The sequence below is a fragment of the Taudactylus pleione genome, unplaced genomic scaffold (assembly GCF_031769625.1).
Source record: "Taudactylus pleione unplaced genomic scaffold, aTauple2 ptg000435l, whole genome shotgun sequence".
In the NCBI taxonomy this organism is placed as follows: Eukaryota; Metazoa; Chordata; class Amphibia; order Anura; family Myobatrachidae; genus Taudactylus; species Taudactylus pleione.
In genome coordinates this window covers 2,695,700-2,717,271 of record NW_028284837.1, presented here as the reverse complement: position 1 = coordinate 2,717,271, position 21,572 = coordinate 2,695,700, and the positions used below count along the sequence as shown (strand labels likewise).

General features: G+C 44.8%; 1 pseudogene; it reads right to left on the bottom strand.

Moving 5' to 3' along the window:
* LOC148505899 (extracellular calcium-sensing receptor-like) overlaps positions 1 to 21,572 on the bottom strand; it is a 31,157-nt pseudogene extending 9,585 nt beyond the window's left edge.

Here is a 21,572-nt window from a genome sequence, read left to right as displayed (position 1 = left end):
TTCGCTGTGCTTTTGCCAGCTTAACTCTTTTGATTTTTTTAGTGGGAGGAGGGCTTCCATCGTCATGTGAAGCTGAACCACTAGTCATGAACATACTAGGGATCGACCTTAGCCGTTCCTTGCCACTCCGTGTCGTAAATGGCATATTGGCAAGTTTACGTTTCTCTTCAGCTGATTTAAATGTCTTTTTCAAGGTCATTTTCCTGAACTTTGCCATTTGGGATTGTATGTGCCCTCTACTATGACATTGGGCATCGGCCTTGGCAGACGACGTTGATGGCATGTTATCGTCTATGTCATGACTAGTGGCAGCAGCTTCAGCACTAGGAGGAAGTGGTTCTTGATCTTTCTCTATTTTATTTTTATCGGAGAAAGTTTGGTCCTCCATTTATGTTATATCGATTTGATATATACGTGCGGCTAAACACAGAAAATAAATTTTTTTTTGGTTCGGACTGGAGTGTACTTTGTGGGTTACAGCACCCTTTAACGGTCAAGCCAGCCGGCCCTTTACTTATGACACAGGCGCACTCTTGGCACTACTTTGTTGATGCACGTGCGGCTACTGCGCACACAATTCACAAACACAGAAAATAATTTTTTTTTGGTTTGGCTTTGGACTGGAGTGTACTTTCGGGGGTTACAGCACCCTTTAACGGTCAAGCCAGCCGGCCCTTTACTTATGACACAGGCGCACTCTTGGCACTACTTTGTTGATGCACGTGCGGCTACTGCGCACACAATTCACAAACACAGAAAATAATTTTTTTTTAGGTTTGGACTGGAGTGTACTTTCGGGGGTTACAGCACCCTTAACGGTCAAGCCAGCCGGCCCTTTACTTATGACACAGGCGCACGCTTGGCACTACTTTGTTGATGCACGTGCGGCTACTGCGCACACAATTCACAAACACAGAAAATAATTTTTTTTTGGTTTGGACTGGAGTGTACTTTCGGGGGTTACAGCACCCTTTAACGGTCAAGCCAGCCGGCCCTTTACTTATGACACAGGCGCACGCTTGGCACTACTTTGTTGATGCACGTGCGGCTACTGCGCACACAATTCACAAACACAGAAAATTATTTTTTTTTAGGTTTGGACTGGAGTGTACTTTCGGGGGTTACAGCACCCTTAACGGTCAAGCCAGCCGGCCCTTTACTTATGACACAGGCGCACGCTTGGCACTACTTTGTTGATGCACGTGCGGCTACTGCGCACACAATTCACAAACACAGAAAATAATTTTTTTTTTGGTTTGGACTGGAGTGTACTTTCGGGGGTTACAGCACCCTTAACGGTCAAGCCAGCCGGCCCTTTACTTATGACACAGGCGCACGCTTGGCACTACTTTGTTGATGCACGTGCGGCTACTGCGCACACAATTCACAAACACAGAAAATAATTTTTTTTTTGGTTTGGACTGGAGTGTACTTTCGGGGGTTACAGCACCCTTAACGGTCAAGCCAGCCGGCCCTTTACTTATGACACAGGCGCACGCTTGGCACTACTTTGTTGATGCACGTGCGGCTACTGCGCACACAATTCACAAACACAGAAAATAATTTTTTTTTTGGTTTGGACTGGAGTGTACTTTCGGGGGTTACAGCACCCTTAACGGTCAAGCCAGCCGGCCCTTTACTTATGACACAGGCGCACGCTTGGCACTACTTTGTTGATGCACGTGCGGCTACTGCGCACACAATTCACAAACACAGAAAATAATTTTTTTTTTGGTTTGGACTGGAGTGTACTTTCGGGGGTTACAGCACCCTTAACGGTCAAGCCAGCCGGCCCTTTACTTATGACACAGGCGCACTCTTGGCACTACTTTGTTGATGCACGTGCGGCTACTGCGCACACAATTCACAAACACAGAAAATAATTTTTTTTTGGTTAGGACTGGAGTGTACTTTCGGGGGTTACAGCACCCTTTAACGGTCAAGCCAGCCGGCCCTTTACTTATGACACAGGCGCACGCTTGGCACTACTTTGTTGATGCACGTGCGGCTACTGCGCACACAATTCACAAACACAGAAAATATTTTTTTTTTTGGTTTGGACTGGAGTGTACTTTCGGGGGTTACAGCACCCTTAACGGTCAAGCCAGCCGGCCCTTTACTTATGACACAGGCGCACGCTTGGCACTACTTTGTTGATGCACGTGCGGCTACTGCGCACACAATTCACAAACACAGAAAATAATTTTTTTTTTGGTTTGGACTGGAGTGTACTTTGGGGGTTACAGCACCCTTTAACGGTCAAGCCAGCCGGCCCTTTACTTATGACACAGGCGCACGCTTGGCACTACTTTGTTGATGCACGTGCGACTACTGCGCACACAATTCACAAACACAGAAAATAATATTTTTTTTGGTTTGGACTGGAGTGTACTTTCGGGGGTTACAGCACCCTTAACGGTCAAGCCAGCCGGCCCTTTACTTATGACACAGGCGCACGCTTGGCACTACTTTGTTGATGCACGTGCGGCTACTGCGCACACAATTCACAAACACAGAAAATAATTTTTTTTTTGGTTTGGACTGGAGTGTACTTTCGGGGGTTACAGCACCCTTAACGGTCAAGCCAGCCGACCCTTTACTTATGACACAGGCGCACGCTTGGCACTACTTTGTTGATGCACGTGTGGCTACTGCGCACACAATTCACAAACACAGAAAATAATTTTTTTTTTGGTTTGGACTGGAGTGTACTTTGGGGGTTACAGCACCCTTTAACGGTCAAGCCAGCCGGCCCTTTACTTATGACACAGGCGCACGCTTGGCACTACTTTGTTGATGCACGTGCGACTACTGCGCACACAATTCACAAACACAGAAAATAATATTTTTTTTGGTTTGGACTGGAGTGTACTTTCGGGGGTTACAGCACCCTTAACGGTCAAGCCAGCCGGCCCTTTACTTATGACACAGGCGCACGCTTGGCACTACTTTGTTGATGCACGTGCGGCTACTGCGCACACAATTCACAAACACAGAAAATAATTTTTTTTTTGGTTTGGACTGGAGTGTACTTTCGGGGGTTACAGCACCCTTAACGGTCAAGCCAGCCGGCCCTTTACTTATGACACAGGCGCACGCTTGGCACTACTTTGTTGATGCACGTGCGGCTACTGCGCACACAATTCACAAACACAGAAAATAATTTTTTTTTGGTTTGGACTGGAGTGTACTTTCGGGGGTTACAGCACCCTTAACGGTCAAGCCAGCCGGCCCTTTACTTATGACACAGGCGCACGCTTGGCACTACTTTGTTGATGCACGTGCGGCTACTGCGCACACAATTCACAAACACAGAAAATATATTATTTTTTTAGCACTTGGGGGGAGCACCCCTGATGGACAGAGCACCCCCTGGACAACACTACAGCACTCCTTTAGGACTGGGACACTGCACAGGACTTTGGAGTGGACACAGCCCCTATGGAGAACTGACTGCACAACACAGTCCAGCCAGCCCCTATGGACTTTGAAGTAGTGGACACAGCCCCTATTAACAACAGCAGCACAGCACAACACAGCCAGCCCCTATGGACTTTGAAGTAGTGGACAACAGCAGCACTACACTACACTACACTACACAGCCCTAACTCCCACCCTCCCTCTTCACTGTCCACAGCCGAGTGAGAAAATGGCGCCGACGTGTGTACCTTATATAGGATCCAAAACCCGCGAGACTCGGAAGGCGGGAAGATGACGTTTTGCCTCGATTTCAGATCCGAGTCAGGCGGGAAAAGTCGAGCCTGACTCGGATCGGACTCGGATCGGGGGGGCTCGGGGGGGTTCGGATTTCAGAAATCCGAACCCGCTCACCCCTAGGTCAATATGTGCCTAATATCAATGATTCGCAGTGAATTAATAGGTTGTATTTTCGTGAATATTGGTTCAGCCAACAAAGTTAATAATTCTATTGTATAAAGTAGGGATGTGCGCTGACCCCTGTGTTTTGGTTTTGGATCTGTATCTCCTTCAAGGTTCTGGATCTGGATTTGGTTTTGCAAACCACCCTCAAGTGTTTTGATTTTGGATCTGGAAAGTTTTAAAAACAGCTAAAATCATGACATTTATGCAATACAAACCCCGAAATTCAGATTTAAAATCCGAATTCAGAACCGCAAAAAGATCAGAACAGCGACCTGGATTTACCCGGATCTAATCAGGAGATTAGAACCGTGACTTGGATTTACCCAGATTCACGAAATTCGGGTAAATTCGGATTTCTGTAGAACCGAACCGCACATCTCTAGTATATAGTGACAGGTTTTCAGTATTCACAAATCTGCTTTTAAATAGGAAGCACTCCATGCAAATGCAATTTAAAATTGTACCTGTGGGTATTTGTACAGCCCCAGGATATGAGCCATAAGGATGGAGTAAGTGGACATTGAATGTCCAAGGATCGCAGCCAATGGTGGCCTTCCCAACCATAAATAATTGGGTATGGCTTGACTATGTCCGGTGACCATTGCCAGTGTTCCCTCCAGCTCCTTGTGCAGTACTGAACAGGAGTCATAGGCTAGGAAACCCAGGGTGATGTTTGATAGAAGTTCTGGATTGTTATTGATTTCCTCCACTGCGAACCGCAATGCCTTGTAATGCTGATAGCTTTCAAGTAAGAACCTAAACAGTAAAATAAGAGATCCATTTATGGTATTCTGTATTGCATTACAGGTCATGCTTTTAAAGTATCTAAATGTACTGTAGGTACTATATCTAAAATGAGAAAATATCGGGAAGACAACAAAGAATTCACAACCTAGGGATGTGGCATTACCATTACATAACACAATTTGCCAACCTGTGTATGACATTGTTTTTCACATTGGGTAAAATGAGAAGCAGAACTGGAAAATTATAAAATTATAGGACAAGACCAGATGTCTGGTGAAAATCTCAAGTGTTCTTGTACAGTGAAAAAAAATTCTGAGCCCTTCTGCAAAAAGTTAGTTAAAACTTAATTTTAATGTCATTTTAGCAGTCTGACTCCTCAAATGAAACTTCTTTTTTTGCATTACTCAGCAAACCTAGATTACCCAGTGCACCTACTTCATAAGCAAGGGAATACTTGCCAACTTTGGGAAGATGAGATCCAGGAGGTCCATGGAGAGTGGGGGGATGACCGCACAATTCCCGGCATTACATTGCTGTGGGCATGGCCACAACGATGTGATACACAACAAATTGTATCATCTCACCCCCAGACCTGCCTAGATCACCATGAAAGTGCTGGACTGCAGGAGGGTTGCACACTGTCCTGGAGGCCGGACGATATCCTCGCAATTCCAGGACAGTGATCAAATACTATCTGAGCAAGGGACGCCCACCTGCTCCCATCAACCATTGCTACCATCTGCTCCTATATACAGCGCCATCTTGCTCTGCAATACTGAGTGCTATGATGGAAGTCATGAGTTGTCCATTTTGTAAATAACCTGAACAATGAGGCTGATGTTGAATCTGATGGATCTCTTGGGGTTATTCAGCAGAGGACACAAATGCACTATTATGGTAATGCAGCAGGAAGTGTCCTGCCTCTTGTATGCATTACTGATCCAAGCTGCATCCTAGGACGCAGTATTGTATAATCTTGATTCCATTAGCCAGCTGATTGACCCATGTGGTCACGCAAGCCGGTTACCACAGATGCAACAAAGAGGTCAGGAAATCTCTATCTGCCGATGGAGATCCTGCCCTCTTCCCTCCCCCTTCAATGGCTGCGACACACCTCCGTTTTGGGAAAGGGAGGCCATCACTGCCCCCTCCCCGTCCACAAACAACAGCACACTGTCAATCACTGACAGTTTGCTGCTGCTCTACGTGCGATCACACAGGATGCACATTCACAGTACCGGTCCTGTGCATGAGTAGATTCTCAGATATCGGGAATCTGCGTCCTCTGCTGAATCACCCTGCACAGAAGCAAATGGCGGCTTTTAACATGCAGCACTATGTCTATCTTATTCTGAGTTGGACACAACCACCCTGTATTATCCAGGTGTCATAGGAACTGTCGTGGGTGTGTTTGAAAAGCTCCATCTGAGGCTGAGAATCACCTAAAACACACACAGTAAGTGACATCATTTAACACAATAATAATAGAACACAATACAATGATATTTACCAGGTACAGACATCCTCTGGAGGGGTCTCCCGGAACGTAATCATTTGGGTAATCCTGTCTGTATGGAAAGGTATCACGGCTCCTATTACGATATCACCATCTTCAGATATTAAGGAGGGGTTTGAAATGCTCAGTCTGCACCCATAACGAGCTCCCTGAGAGACGGGAATGAGGCAGAGAACAAGGCACCATGGAAACCTGTAAAATGTCTATTTGACCTGTAATAAAAATATGTACAATTAATTCCTCTCCAGATTGACCTGGACATATTTCTGCTCTAGCAATTACATTTGTGACATTTTCTGCATAAAAGATATTGTCAGCAGCAGGGACAGCACTATACAGTATATACGCAGTGACCACTTTATTCAAGTATGCTGTATACCTGCCAAGACATAGTTAAGAGGTTCAGTTGTTGAGCTGTTGTTCAGTCCAAACACCTGAATGGTGCAATAAAAGTTTTGATGAGGGGTGATTATTGGTGCCTGATGGGATAGTTAGAGTATCTCATAAACCGATGATCTCCTGGAATTATCACACAGAACAGTCTCTAGAATTTACAGACAATGGTGCGAAAGAAACAAAAATTATCCAGTGAGAGGCAGTTCTGTGGGCAAATACGCCTTGTTAATGAGAGGTCAGGGGAGAAACACCAGACTGGTTTATGCTGTAAAGAAGCTCGACAGTAATTCTATAACCATATGTTACACCAGAAGTGTGCAGAAGAGTATACAGTATTTGAGATCGCAAAATGTCAAACCTTGATGCGGATTGGCTAAAGCTGCAGGAGACCTCATACTGTTCCTCTGCTGTCAGCTAAGAACAGGAAAGTGAGGCCACAGTCGGCACAAACATATATATTAGAGATGTGCAGGTTCGGTAACCAGGGAACCGACAACAATCGAATTTAGGGGTTCTGAGTTGAACCGAGTCTCAGTTCGGATCTTTCCCCGGTTCGGTGCTTGGATTTTATAACCCGAAGTGACAGTAGGTTTTGGATTGCCTGCTAACAGAGACACCCAGCACTAAAACAAATTGGGAAAACAGGCACTACTGCAGCAGTAATTAAATAAGAGGTAATTGCCAACCTCACATGGAACAAAACTTCAAAAAGCTTACCGCGCCTTTGTAGGGATAATGGATTAAACTAATAGTAGTATATAAGGAATCAGTATTTAATGCCGGTGGCTGAATAGCCGCCGGATCAAGTACCGACAGCTGAACCCCGGCGGACCTAATTCCCGACTGGGGCTGGTGAGTAACCTAACCCTCCCCTCTCCCCCCCTAACCCTCACTTAGTGGTGCCTAACCTCCCCAACTGGTGCCTAAACCTAACCCCCCCTAGTGGTACCTAACCCTAACACCGCTTTCCCTACCCTAGGGGGTCCCTAAACCTAACCCTCCCCCCCCGCGGCTAGATGCTAAGACACCCATCTTACCTTCGTTCAGTAAGCTGGGTGTCGGTATTTTGTAGTGGGGCTAATGATAGGCGTCTGGATTTCGATGCCTATCTTTAGTCCCACGTCGAAATGTCAGTGTCAGGATATCGGCAGGCTGGATAGTGCCTGTCGTTGTCCAGACTGCATCTCGTATATAAACGTATTTATTAAATATTGCACATAAAAATACCGAAATAAATATAAATTAATTATATAAATAAATAAATAATCTTAATAAAAACAAAATACTGTAGCAATTTATATGAATACAGATAATTAATCTCAGTGATCATTAAATTCATACAAAAAAACAATACAATAAAAGCACATGAAAATTAACATAATCCTTCAATCATAAATTGATTATATTAAATTGCACTATTAAAGAGGTGCTGATCAGGCACATAACAAAGTCAGTAAATATAAATGGTTAACCAGATTAATATAGAATTGTCTTTGTATTAGATTCAACAAATCTCCTTATGCAGTCGAAGGATACTATGGGGGGTATCCAATTAGCAGCGATAACCCGATTTTCGGCGAAAAGTTTCCACTTTTGAAAACTTTTCTCCAAAAATGGTTATCGTGCTATCTAATTAGCCGCGGCCCGAAGTTTCCATAGCAATTATCACAAATTAGTCTTCACCGTCTCTGAGTAGATGAAAAGTTGTGCAAAATCCCCTTTTTTGGTCTAAAATGTTAGGACTTGGTGCCGAACCCCTGGGACACCCCCCTTAATGACTAATTAGGCCAAAAAAAAAATTAGCTTATTTGGGCCAATAATTACGTAATTTTTGGGGTGAAAAAGTCAAAAGTGCAGGAAAATGGATTCAAAGTAATGGGTTAGGTATTTTGGGGGAGCTGTATTGTTGGGGTAGGTGTTTTAAACATTACATTGCAGCAGGGGTATTTTTTTTAAAAGTGCCCTAAAATGACTCAAAAATATACTTACCCCCATTTTATGTACCCCTAATTTAACTAGAGCATTACCTTTGGCCAAAACAAATGTATTTCTTTTTTTTTTACTGTTATAGAAATATGCGTATAACAGCCATGTGACACTATTTAAGAACTCCAAACCCTTTGGTTATGGCCAATAAAATACTTCTATACTGTTACCCAATATTAGTTTACCTTTTTTGGGGGTACGGGCTGATTTCTCAATTTTCACCTGTATTTTTCGCCTGTCATCCCTGCAAGAATTATCGTGTGAATGTGTCATCGCCTGTTTTGTAAATGGATCGCACGATAAACGGGAGCGCGCATCCATGCGATAAGCGGCAAATTCATGCGATGAGTCCAGAAAGTTTTAGCCGGAGAAAACTTAGCGTTATCGCGGCTAACTGATTCATATGTAAAGTTAGCCATTCCCTGCTCTGCGTAAGAACTTGCACAGATCCCTTTGGGCAGGGCAGGGGGCATTTCCAGAGAACGATGCAGCTATCGTGGTCGCTATCTTATATACAGCGTATTGCATTGGTACAATATGTGCAGAGACAGCAAATGGATATATTGGTGAAAGGCACAGGCGTAAACCTCCCTCCTATCAAAAATCCTACTTGTACCCCTGTAGCCACTCGTGTAAAGCTCCACATTGCATTGCTGGCCACGGTCAGATGGAGAGTCTGCACCTAATATGGGGCTGGTGCAAGTTTCGATGGTGTTGTCTGATGGTTCCATCTAAAGGCTCGCAGATTGGGTGTCTCAGTCCTTACACAATCAGACACATTAGTGAAGGGCTTATATTAGTAACAGCATAAAGTCACAGACATCACTGCAGCAAACGATGCACACACGGACGCCGGCTCACAATCAGCCTCTATGGACAGGATGCATGACGCAGGGCATTCTGGGTGTGATGCATCCCTCTGCTCTGCGCACGCATGCCGGAGTTGGTAATGCCGGTATGCATGTAGGAATGTGCATAGGGCCACTCACTCGCAGAGGTGGATTTAGACCTCATGGGGCCCTAAGCAAGACACCGATATGGGCCCCCCTTCTCAAGCAATCCATAGCACTATATTTTTGTCACCCTCCCTATTGTTTCAAGCTGGGCCAGGCTCAGTCAGTGGCATTTGCCCCATTTGTAGCAAACAAGGACAGGCTCAGTAAGTGTATACCCTCCCCACCCTCAGTTTGTTGCAAGCTGGGACAAGCTCAGTTAGTGTATGCCCAACCCCACTTTGTAGCAAGCAGGACCAGGCTCAGTCAGTGTATGCCCCTTCCCCCCATGTGTGGCAAGCAGGACCAGGATCAGTCAGTGCATACCTCCTCCCCCCATGTGTGGCAAGCAGGACGAGGCTCAGTCAGTGTATGCCCCCTCCCCCCATGTGTGGCAAGCAGGACCAGGATCAGTCAGTGCATACCCCCTTCCCCCATGTGTGGCAAGCAGGATGAGGCTCAGTCAGTGTATACCCCCTCCCCCCACGTGTGGCAAGCAGGGACAAGCTCAGTCAGTGTGTGCCCCCTTCCCCCTGTTTGTGGCAAGCAGGGACAAGCTCAGTCATTGTATACCCCCCTCGCCCATAAGTGGCAAGCTGGGACAAGCTCAGTTATTGCATACCCCCCTCCCCCATTTGTGGCAAGCAGGGACAAGCTCAGTCATTGCATACCTCCCAACTTTTCAGTATGGGAAGGAGGAACAGGGCGCGCGCCTTCGGCCTTCGAAAAAGGGGCATGGCTTCCGACAAGGGGGCGGAGCCAACTGAAAACGGGTTATACCCCCTCCCCCCATGTGTGGCAAGCAGGGACAAGCTCAGTCAGTGTGTGCCCCCTTCCCCCTGTTTGTGGCAAGCAGGGACAAGCTCGGTCATTGTATACCCCCCTCCCACCATTTGTGGCAAGCAGGGACAACTCAGTCATTGTATACCCCCTCCCCCATTTGTGGCAAGCAGGGACAGGCTCAGTCAGTTTATGTGCCCTCTCCACCCCACCGGCACCCCCCCCCCCCCTTCATTTTGAATAGGCAGCAGGTACACAAACACTTCAGGTAGGCGCAGACTGGCAACTGCTGCATCAGATCATACTTGCTAACTCTCCCTGATTGTCAGGGAGACTCCCTGACATAGCAGCAATCTCACTGTCTCCCTGAAGAGCCCAGTAGTCTCCCTTATTGCACCTTATCCCCAGTTTAAAGACATTATATATAAAAATAGAAAGAGATATTTACATTCAACTGGGATCATTAGTATCATTTCCCTGCATTGGGTATAAGGCACAATGATCCCTATGGCTACATGTATTTTCTGTAATGTATCAGTGTGTTTTCATCAAAAAATAGATCTTAGTAATTGCTTTGAGGCTCATTTACATTTGGATGTAAGTCAGGTTTATGACACGCCTCTCAGATGTATGACACGCCTCTCAGATGTAGCAGTGCACGCCTATCACATGTATGACATGCCTCTCAGATGTAGCAGTGCATGCCTCTCACATGTATGACACGCCTCTCAGATGTAGTAGTACACGCCTATCACATGTATGAAACGCTTCTCAGATGTAGCTGTGCACGCCTATCACATGTATGACATGCCTCTTAGATGTAGCAGTACACACCTATCACATATATGACACACCTCTCAGATGTAGCAGTACAGGCCTATCAAATGTATGAAACACTTCTCAGATGTAGCAGTACACGCCTATCACATGTATGTCACACCTCTCAGATTTAGCAGTACACGTCCACTTTACCGCTGCGCTCATAGGTGCTGCTTACACACTGTCCCTGAAATGCTTTTTCAAAAGTACTGTAGGCAAGCATGCATCAGGTACACATACTATAGGGATCAGGATCACCCGGGCCGGCTTCTCTCACAGTACGTGTGACATCATAGGCGCATGCGCCATGATGGTGAACACGTACATTACAATATGATGCAGGCGTGTGCTGAAGCTGGCACCCGGCAGCTGTCTAATCACTGACAGCTTGTCGGGGGTCCCGGGACTCAGCAAGCTCAGCACTCCAACATTTCCAGCGGAGTTTGGGATCCACTGGAGATTAGAAATGTCCTCCATCAATCAGCACTATCGATGGGCTCCTGGGACCTGCTGGGCCCTAAGCGGCCAACTGGGTTGTCTAGCGGTAAATCCGCTACTGCTCTCTCTGTGAAAGTGGCACTTTGACTCTGAAGCCCCACTGGCGTGCTTTTTGCGCATGCGCAGAAGGATGGATGCACCGCGGGGGATGGTGGGAGGGATCCGATGTGTCTGATTTGCCTACGAAAGAACTATTGGATTGCCTCAATACTTCCCCCTAGGCAAACTCTCGTTGTAGCGATCCCTCCATCTGATTATGTCCTTTTTACTTGTAACTAGGCTGGCCGATTGTCTGATAGCGAGCAGAACCTGTCATACGATTCTCACTACAGATTGGCCCAATCTGTGTATATCTGGGGGAGAATGTATATTGTGTGATAGAAAAAATCCATCCTAAGATGTTTCCTGAATAATAAAATGTATGTTCTTAAATTATAAAATGATTCCTTATGATGTGATAATATGTGTTAATTATTCGATACATGTCTATTTTTTAGTCTACATGTATAATAATTGCACGGTCCCAGAGAAGAATAGGAGCCCTTGGTTCCTGTGCTGTTTTCAAAAAAACTAATTATGTGTCACTTAATGGTTAATCTCCTTTGTCTGAGACAGGGATATACTGCTGTCAGTGTCTGTAAGCTAATCAAAATCAAAAATCAAAGAGTATAAAACTGTTTATAATTATTTTATTTTTATTTTATTTCTTTTTTGTGAACTGAGTAACACAAAGATTTCTAGGCTTTAAAAATGTCATTTTAAATGTATTTAGATAATGAGCTTGTTTTGTACACTTGTGATTGTTTCTCTATCAGTGCATACGTAGCCGGTTGGGAGTGGTTGAAACAGCTGTTAGACATCTTTTGGAATTACCTCGGCTATTTAAACCCTAAACTGACCCAATGGACATCACCTTCTGAGGAAACCGGGCGGCACAAACTTGGCGAAACGCGTCAAGGATTTCTATGCGTAGCTCTATTTGCTGAGACATGTGGGGGCATATGTATCAAAGCTTGATGTGAGATAAAATTGTGAAATATATATCACCAACCAATCAGCTTCTAACTTACATTTTTTACATGTGTTTAAGAAATGATAGTTTGGAGCTGATTGGTTGGTGATATATATTTCACAATTTTATCTCACATCAAGCTTTGATACATATGCCCTTTGGTTCGCTGATGGGTGAAAAGAACTGCCGCCTTTTTTCCTTTCATACTACTAGCCCATCGCACAGCGGTACATCCACCTGAGTGTGATCTCATCACCTATAGCCCAGCCGGTTTACCGTGCCTTGTAACCGGCGAGTGGAATCCACCATTCATAAAGACCCACTAGAGACCACATACAGATACAGGTACACACTCCCGCTGATGAGCGGTGAGGACACATCCCCACGGAGGGGCGGTGGCATACTGGTATACACACTCTGCACCAGTAAGTGTCTACACAGTGCGGGCACAGTATGTATCAAAAACATGGTATGGAAACATTTTACACATTGCTTGGCTTGATAATTTTAGCGCAGTACCCATTTGCAATTGCTCTTTGGACATATCCTAAGGACATTTATCAATAATATTGGACGCATGATAATTTGCTTTCCTGAGAGTAAGTTCCATTGCACAGGACATTCAGCGAACTAAGGCCCTGATTCAGACACATTCGCGAGCGGCTGTCCGCTCGCAAGTGGGTCGATGGTCTGCACTGCGCATGCGTACGACGGAGGGAGCTCCGTCGTACGCATGTGCGGGACGCGACGAGTGAAGGACTTTCCTTCGCTCGTAGTGTCTGATCAAAGGGGGCGTGCTGTCGATGTTTTTGACAGCACGCCCCCTTTGGTGGGCGTGCCAGGGGCATGCCTACCGTCAGAAGCCGGCCCCACTGACATCACTAGTGATGTCAGTGGGAGAGATTTTGGCTCTGATAGAGCCAAAATCACTCCTGGCCTTGCGGTTGAGAAACTCAACCGCAGGCTTCTGCTCGCAGTGGCGATGGTCGCGATGGTCAAGACCATCGCGACCATCATCCTGCACGCTCGTATATGCTGTGGGTGGTGACCCACAGCTATACAAGCGTCCAGGAGGACGCTCCATATTAGTGGAGGTGGGCCCTGATTCAGAGCGAGCACTCTGGTCAGAGCGTCCGGTTCTGAATCAGGGCCTAATTGATTACTTTTAATATTTGTTTTATTGGTTCTTCTTTTTTCTTTTTTCTTAGTATAATATTTTCTATGTGGAAATACTATTGTACATTAATGCAATTGATATCTAGAGCTTTAACGCAGACCATTAGCAGTGCTTTGCATTTATCTGCACTAAATGAACTGTGTATTTGAAATTAAATTAGTTTTTTTATAACTTGTGCCTAATTTCACACAAGCACTTCAATTCTTTCTGGCATTGTGAACATTTTCAGCAGGTTACAGATCCGGCTTATTGGAGCTGCCAGTGTGAGATTTATATTAACTGGTTGGGAAGCGCACCTATTGTTTTCTACATATATATCTTTACCAGTTATGTATTATTATTCAGTAATGATCACACTATACTTATGACAACAATAAGTATGGATAATTATAACCACACTGATTATACCCTGATGATAACACTGGTCTGTATATTAATACTAAGCATACACTGATGATGACCACACTGCACTGTATAATATATACTGAGTAGTCACTGACGAGACATTTACACAAAGTGCCTATTATGTACTAAGCAGTGTTAGCAGAGTGAAAAGTGATAAGGTACCAGCCAATCAGCTCCCAACTGTCATTTTTCAAACACAGCCTGTGAGATGACAGTTAGGAGCTGATTGGCTGGTAATTTATCACTTTTCTCATTGTCACCTAACACTGCTTAGTAAATAGACCCCTTAATATTGGTACATTGTGTACATTCATCAGGAGTTTGTCTTCTATTGTTTAGTGTGAAAACCTACCTCATCCTCTCTGTGTCACACCATGTCTGTCTCTCTGTACCACTGACATCTCATCCTTATATAATGATGTGTCCCACAGGTCTATCCCCGTAGAGGGATCATTAATCCCACACATCGTGCTTAGGGTCTGATTCAGATTTCGGAATAGAGTAAGTACAGTAACTCTGTGCCTGGACAAGCCATGTAGCAATGCAAGGGGTGCAAATATATACTTTTTTTTCCCATGCATGCAGGGTAAATACCGGCTGCTGATGCATGTAGCCCACACATGTTGGACAGCTTTATTTTTACGCTGCAATTTAGATTTCAGTCTGGACACGTCCCTCCCAAATCTACATCTCTCTGAACAATTTAAATCTGCCCCAGATACAGTGCTGCATGGTGTCACCAACATACACAGTTACTTATTCTTTCTAAAGGCGCATATCCACTACACGGTAAATTGGACGAATTGAACAATAACAATATCGTTATCGTTCATCGTCTGCAATATCGTGCAGTGGATATACCGTCAATGACCAGTGATGCACTGTCCCGCTGGTTGTTGACGCTGTTGCTCATCGCCCGAACCTGCTGTCCAAACTGATGATATCGTCAGGTTGAGCAGGTTTGGGGATTTGGGCGGGTGCCCTCACTGAACAATATGTGGTTCAGTGTGGGCTCAATATCCACTGCACAGTAATGACCGATTGAGCGACAATGTTATCGTTCAATCGTTCATTATATCGTATAGTGGATACGCCCCTTTACTCTATGCGCAAATCTATATCAGGCTCTTGAGGGTCAATCCTATTAGGTACCAATTGTGAGTAGCGAGTTTGTTTCTTAAAACTCGCACACTTCACCGTGAAGCGCACTCCCGAGAATTCTCCAATCCAAATAAAAATGCCTATTTGCACGATTCGCAGCGGAGGGGTGTGAATTGATTGCCAAATGAGATTTGAGAGGGATGCATGAAAATGTGGGGAGACCATCCTGGACCCCCCAAAAAGAATAATTTCGTTAGCAGGACCGTATAGACGGCTGTTTGTGGCCATTAGGAAGTTACTGTAAGTTTTGAAATGGTGTCAAATGGCTGATTTGTGGGTTTTTCTTAAATACCAGAAAATTATAAAAAACAAACTTTTTTGTTTAATCTCAGACGAATTAAACGACAAATGTAAAAAAAGTAGCAAAAAGGGTGATTTTGGGGTACTTTGAGGGCACATTGAAAAATTGAAAAAAAATTATATAAACAGTTATTTTTCAACTTAAAAAATATTGTAATTAATTTTGGGGTGCCTAAACTAACGAAAAAGTTGATTTTGAGGTAAGTTACAGAAATTTTTTTTTTACTCCAAATAATGACGTGTAATTTTAGGAGCAATTCATGTAATTGAAAACTTCCAAATGCCTAACTAGCCATGAATTGTCTAATGGGTTCAGCACAGTGGACCTCATTCACAGTCGGTCGCAAGCGGCCGCTCGGTCGTACAAATCCGATGTTTCCAAACCACGCATGTGTACGGTTAGTTGTGCGCATGTGCGTACGAGAAGTTGCGATCAAAATGCTGTCGATCGTACGGCTTACGAGCAGGAAGTGGCTTCCGAGAGTTGATTGACATGAAAGGCCGTTTGTGGGTGGTGACGGGGGTGGTGGTCTGAAAACACAGGCGTTCCTCACCGTTTTCAGGGCGTTTTAGGGGCGTACATAATTTTCCTGCTACGACCGACATAGAAGGCCGGAAGTAGTAAAGCGTCACTCTGCGAGCAGGTTAGAGGCCTGGCTGATCATACAGCTTGAGGTTGGGTATGTGCTCTCTCAAGCCCCAGAGTACAATCGATACTATCGAATGTTACTGATGTTCGGAGTGATGTTTCTATCTTGAGCCACACAATGCAAGCAGCTAATAATCGTTTGTTGTAGCTAATAACACTGCTAATTGGCATGTAATTGATTCAGCTGCGTTTGCATTAGCGAATAATAAGAATAAATATATTTCATAGGGATGGCTTATTCTATGCGTTTTTTTGGTAATTTTTGGAGTATTTTGCACACAACACAACCAGCAGAAGATAAGTAACATACAGCGACTGACAGCGACTGACAGAGATTGACTCGATCGCTAGCTGCTATCACTCGCTAGCTAGAGGAGGTGCATTGTTCACGTATGGGCGTCACTTTGGTTGCAACCGATCGGCCACGCAATTGCTTCCTTATACAGTTTCTCGGTCATTAGGCGTACGACCGAGTGGCCGCTTACGACCGACTCTGAATGAGGTCCAGTGTCCCAACATTTTAACCTTAAAATAAAGATTTTCCTTTCCATCTCTCTCCCTCAGGGAGGTGCAAGTGGAAAGTTGCGAATTCAGTCTGACTGATCAGTACGAGTTGCTAATTGGATTGCAAAATTAATTCTCTATGCGAATTTGAAGTGAAAATCGCAACTCGCACTTCACATCTCGCAATTCGTACCTAATAGGATTTAACCCTTAGACTAGAGCATTGTCCTCTCTCCACACTTTGCATGCAGTGAGAGAGATTACAGAGGGCATTCCGTGGAGGTAATGGGTGTGGTTTACCAGACGAGGACATGTCGTGGCCAGGGCTTGCGTATAAGGTGGAGTGCCGCTGACATAGGAGGCCATGTTCAGATGGTGAAACTGCTCCTGCTATAGGTCAGGTGCCATCCTTGCTGTTGTGACTGATGGGACTACGATGGTGCGTCTTAGTACATGACGTGATGGAATAGCTCCGCAGCCAGTGGGTGTCTCAGTAGGCTGAGAATTGATCGCAGCTTTAGCATAAAGACGCAGACCCTGTGGTGGAAAAGGTGCCAGGGTGGTAGTGTCTCCGTGGGCCTCTCAAGCAGGCCCTGTATATACTGTACAACACATTGGGCCTGTTTAAGAGATGGATGTAACGCGATTTTTACGCAGATCGAGTGATGGCTTGCCATTGTGCGTGCGTGAAAGCTGAACTGCGCACGAGCAGCGATTGATTTGCAATTACTGAAGCACAGAGGATCCATGCGCAAAGTGAGTGACAAGCAGTCAGTGTTTGGAGGAGGAAACAGAAGGGGTTATAAAAATGCAGGTGTGTCTGACCGTTTCATGGGCGTAAATTAATTATTATATTAATTGGGACACATTTTTATTATCAGACAAAAGAAACACATGTAAGATTTAGTCCAATAAAGGGGCACAGATTTTTATTATTCTACAAAACCAGCTACAGATTATTTTTAAACTAAGGGGGCAACAAGAAGATTTATTACACCAAAGGGGGCAAATTATTATAATTCTACTAAAGGGGCTATAGGTTATTATTATTATTATTGGAGTAAAGGTGCCTACACACTTGGCGATGTGCTCACGATCCGACATCGTGTACGATTTCCCTTGAACTCTCACCGGGAGCTCCCCGGCAGTCGTGGTCACAATCAGGTCTAAAAAGCCGCCAATTTGATTAATGATCTGTCGTGAATTGTGTTGGAAGTCCAAATTGTGAGATCGTGCCCGATAGATCGTGAGCTTACCAAACCACACACGAGGATCCTCACAATTGGTTGGAAATTTAAATAATGGATGGGGCTAGCTAGCGGGTATAAAAAGCAGGCACCATTTTAACCTTGTGCACATTCTGCTCTGCTACTAGTGAGGCTAGGTGTGTCCCTGCTGACCCCTGTACATTGCTACTGTGCTCTGCTACTAGTGAGGTTAGGTGTATACCTGCTGAGCTCTGTACATTGCTACTGTGCTCTGCTACTAGTGAGGCTAGGTGTGTACCTGCTGAGCCCTGTACATTATTACTGTGCTGTGCTACTAGTGAGGCTAGGTGTGTACATGCTGACCACTGTACATTGCTACTGTGCTCTGCTACTAGTGAGGCTAGGTGTATACCTGCTGAGCCCTGTACATTGCTACTGTGCTCTGCTTTGTATTTGGCTTGCCTTTTACAAAGTCTGTTCTACCTGCAAGTGTGTGCTAATTGCATTCTATCCTGTTCCTGAATTCTGTGCTGATGGTTCCCTATCGGTATAGAGTGTTGGTCGCTCATGCTGGGGTCAAGGTGATTCAGGAGAGGGCCCAGCGAAGGAGGAGAGCATGCTGGACCAAGGAGTGGCTGCTGTAAAGGGATACTCACTCTCACATGTCCCTGCTGATGGAGATCAAGGAGAACAATCTGGACGACCACCGCGATTACCTGCGCATGGATGACGCCACCTTCCAGGAATTGCTTCATCTGGTGACCCCCCACATCCAGAGACAGGACACAAGGTGGCGGAGGGTAATCCCTGCTGAAGAGAGACTGGTGGCTACCCTGAGTTACCTGGCTACAGGAAGGTCACTGGAAGACCTCAAGTTTGGGACCCTCATCTCCCCTTCAGACATTGGGCGTCATCATCCCAGAGACCTGCAAGGCTATTGTTAAAGTGCTGCAGTACCAGTATTGCAAGGTAAGAAAAAAAAACACACTACAGATTTGTTTCTTGTGAAAGAAAAACTATTTTTTTTGTGTTTTTTTAACTCTTTATGGGGCATATGTAGCTTGATGTGTGATAAAATTGTGACATTATATCACCAACCAATCAGCTCCTAACTATCATTTCTTAAACACAGTCTGCAAAATGTAAGTTAGAAGCTGATTGGTTGGTGATATAATTTCACAATTTTCTCACACATCAAGCCTTGATACATATGCCTCTATATTGCTGTGTTGTTAGCCAATGCGGCTGGATTAACAATGCTGTGCCAACAACACTGCTCAGTAGTAAATAACATTGTTTTGTGTTTTTTTAATATATAAATTTAAAATTATGTATATAAAATGTAGAAAACATAATTATTACCAAATTGTATCAGTCCCAATAGGTGCTGCTGTATGCTATACGATGGGTCAGACGCCAGATTGAATACCCACATGGCACAAGTACAGATTGTGGCCCCAGCTCATTAATCTGTACTTGCGCCATGTGTGTATTGACCTTGTCCAATCAGCATCATCACCACCGTATAGCATACAGTACCTGTTGGGGGTGATAACATTTGGTGATAGTACAGGCAACAATAATACAAAAAAAACACATTACATTTACGAATAATGGGGCAAATCATCTTCTGCCTCCAGCAGAGCAGTGTAAATAGCCTGGCTTGTGGACGATGTACTGGGTGGGGGAGTAACCATCACCTGGTCTGGGGGGGGCCTCACAGAGGCAGTTGGGACAGGTGAGTACAGAAGTGGGTCTGATATAGTATGCATGTAGATTAGGGATGTGCAGGCTCGGTTTTACTCGGATTTACTCGGTTCTTATCGCCACTTTACCGCAAATTCGGAGTTATTATATTGGCTATCCAAAACACATGATAGGCGATAGCCAATAAAATGCCATTTCGAGATCCGAGTAAATCCGAGCCTGCACATCCCTAATGTAGACCCATGTAAATTTGAATTTAGAGACCTTATTAAGAGCTCCTACACCAGCCTCTGGAAATCCTTCTTTGTTTGGTCATTCATTTTACGCATAGTGTTATTTATATGTGCCATGCTAAGTCGTCTGGCTGTTTTTGCAAGATTTGTTCCGCTTGTTGCATGAATATGTCCTCCTGCTCTGTGTATTGATGTTGCTGCTTTTTACCCTGCCTTTTCTTTTTCCCTTTGGGGAGGTGCGGAAGATGTTGGGGGGGGGGTTGAATGGTTGGTGGGGGGGTGGTTGAATGGTTATCCACCTTGCTATCCCTGATCAGACTGATGTCCGGAGTTGAGGACATATCAGGCTCTTGGGTGGGAATCTATATAGGAAAAAAATGAAGAGAGAAAAATATATTATAATCATGTTTTAACCCATTTTTTACTACTTTTTTAGTTTTCCAAACACCATGGATGAGTGGAAGGGCATCGCTGAAGAGTTTGAACAATGTTGGAATTTCCTTAACTGCGGAGGAGTCATTGATGGAAAACATATACACATCAACCCACCTGCCAACACCGGATCAAAATAGTACAACTACAGAGGCTTCTTCAGCATCGTTCTCATGGCAGTGGTGAATGCCAACTACAACTTTTTGTTTGTGGATGTTGGCAAGAATGGGGTGCTTCAGATGGTGGGTCCTTCAAGCAGACGGCATTTTATCAGAGACTCACCAACAAAACCCTCAACTTGCCGTCACTGGACGAGACAAAGCACAGCCTAAATTACATTACGCAGATGAGGCTTTTGCTTTACATGAACATGTGATGAAGCCATTTGTACAGAGGGGCCTGACCAGAGAGAAGAGAATCTACAACTATCATCTATCCCGGGCATGGCGCATTGTAGAAAATGCGTTTGGAATACTGAGTAACCGGTTTCGCATTTTCCACACCACCATAAACCTGCATGTGGACAAGATAGACTGAGCCGTGATGGTGTGCTGTGTGCTGTATAACTTTTTGCGAAGGAAAAATGAGGACCAGTCACAGCTAGACCAGAAGATGCAGGACATCCGGAGTAGATTGCCCAGTTTACATCAGTGTCTGCACCTCCAATTCCAACAACATTGACTGCACATGCCAAAGAAGTGAGGGAGGAGTATATGGCCTATTTCAATGGACCAGGTGCGGTGCCATGGCAGAAAGACTGTCTGTGAGATAACTGACTATAGTGGACATTTGGGATTGATCTAATATGTGTTGTCTTTAAAAATAAAAAAGGTTTTGGTTTATGAACTGTGTCTATACTTACCAAAAGTTCCTCAGACGGTCCACTCACTTCTGCTGCTTCCTCTTCTCCCTCTCGCTCTGCCATCAGGACAACAGACTGGCATTGTGGCTCCTGATCGCTGATGATGCTCATCATGTTATAGTACCACAGCGTTGGATGATAGAGGTCATCTGTACCTGCTCCAAACCACTTGGAATCATCCACTTTCTTCTTCTCCTTGATGTACACCGTACGCAAGTTCTGGATTTTCTGACGTACTGTTTTCAGGGTAGCATCCAAAAAAAACTTTTTGGTGTACTCCAACAACACCTCCAACACTGCCAACAT